The sequence below is a fragment of the Myotis davidii genome, unplaced genomic scaffold, assembly GCF_000327345.1.
Source record: "Myotis davidii unplaced genomic scaffold, ASM32734v1 scaffold862, whole genome shotgun sequence".
NCBI classification, from domain to species: Eukaryota; Metazoa; Chordata; class Mammalia; order Chiroptera; family Vespertilionidae; genus Myotis; species Myotis davidii.
In genome coordinates, this window is record NW_006293230.1 from 494115 (window position 1) to 496048 (window position 1934).

At 46.8% G+C, this 1934-nt stretch overlaps 1 protein-coding gene across 1 annotated transcript in view; it reads left to right on the forward strand.

The window, feature by feature from the left end:
- The window catches only part of TRPC3 (transient receptor potential cation channel subfamily C member 3), an 81077-nt gene that overhangs the window by 1426 nt on the left and 77717 nt on the right, over nucleotides 1-1934 (forward strand). The window lies entirely within an intron of this gene.

Genomic DNA, 1934 nt, shown 5'->3' on the forward strand with positions numbered 1-1934 from the left:
CCCCCACCCCCCCCCCAGTGTCTTGTGTCCATTGGGCATGCTTATATGCATGCATACAAGTCCTTCGATTGATCTCTTCCCCCTGCCCCCAACCCTCCCCAGCCTTCCAGTGTTCTCCATTTTTATAAAAAGCAGACAGTAATGGAGAACATCGTTACTGTCCATTCAGTTGCTCCGTCCTCCTGGGCATTTGGGACGGACCTACCTATTACCCTGGGTGAAAGGAGAGTGCGTTAGGGGCGGAGAGGGTCACCAGGAGGGTTTGCGACAGGACCCTGTCGCCCGCTCTCCGCGGAGGTGATTGTCCACATCAGCTCCTTGAATTGTTTTCTGGACGCTGAGCTCATCGGCTTTTCAGTTCAGTGTTGTGAGGGCAGATTGAGGAAGAGTGGTTATTCTGTCTTCCAGATCTTATTACATTTTTTCATGCTTAAATGAAATTTACACAGATGCAACTAGCAACATAATTCAGGCCAAGGGGTTGCAAGAAAATGGAAAGTTTTGTGGGCCTTTCCCCCCACCTATTCGTCCTCATCGGTCAACCCTATCTTGTGCTGGTGGAGCTCTGGCTGTAGGATAATTTTATTTGGTATTCCATTAAAATATTTTCCTGATAGAAAAGCTACACGTATTTATTATAAAAATTTTGGAAAATGTGTGAAAATACAAAGAATAAAATAAACATTTACCTTATATCTAGTCCCTTTGAGGGGATTCATTATGTAATATTTGAAAGACTCATTTCCTTGGGCCCCAAATGAATTTGCTTTTAGGCAGAACTCAGAACAAATTGAAAGCCTCCAATCTCTTTAGAGAGAATAGAAAAACATTCAGGTAAAATAGTTCTAAATATTATTTCTTTATTTTGGCATAGTAATAAGAATATAATTCTAAATTTGTTTGCCAGTTTCAAATATCACTCAACCTTTTTTTTAATGCATTTTGCTTGTTATGTATCGAAAGTCTATAAAGGAGCTTCTACAAAAGGGAATATGTTTTAATAATTTGCAGAAGATGATGATGTATGCAGTTCTGCCCAGAGAAGTTGTCTCAGTAGAACCATGGTTGAAAAGTCCGTCATTTTTTGTTTTCCCCTGAAGCTGGCTAAATCTATATTGATAATACTTAGACTCCTCCTCACTGTGACCACAGAGCCACCTCTGGTAACCTTTCAAAGTTGGGGAAATATTGCAAGTAAAGAGGGAGAGAGGGAGGGAGAGGGAGGGGGAGAAGGAGAGGGAGAGAACACAATTGAGTTTAAGAGGGCATGCATAAAAGCTACCAGATATCTAAGAACATGCAGAAATCATCTAAATCTCACTGTCCCTCGATCTGAATTCTGTGGAAAGCCCTTGGGGGCATAGCCTTCTCCGAGTCATGGTGTTCAGGGACCACAAGTCCCCTCCCCTGATGGCATAGTCCTTTTCTTGCTTTTTCTTCCCTGTCCTGCTGTTGCCTGGTTACCTGCCCTCCCCTGCCCTCCTTGCCCTCCTGCCCCACACTCATGTCCATCTGTCAGGGCCTTAGAGGAGAGAACAGCTCTCACCGCCCTGGCCCAGGCCTGGCTGGAAGGGGCAGCGGAGGGCGCTCGTGGTGGAGGCAGGCAGCTCACCTCGTTTGCCCTGTTTCGCGGTGTCCTCTGCGTTCTTTCCAGAGACTCTGAGCTCAAAGTCCCGGCTTTGAAACGAAAACATAGACAATGTGCTGCCTCGCGAAAAAGAGGCGTCTTTCCCTGTGCGGGCACCTGTCCCGGTTTCACCCGCTGAATGCCCGGGAGACGGAGCCTCTCGCCCTCACATCGCCGTCACTCGGGTGCTTGACAGAAGGTGCCCGGCCACCTTGCCATTTCCAAAGCTCCTTGAACAGCGGTTCTCAACCTTCCAAATGCCGCAGCCCTTTGATACAGTTCCTCACGCTGTGGGGACCCACCCATA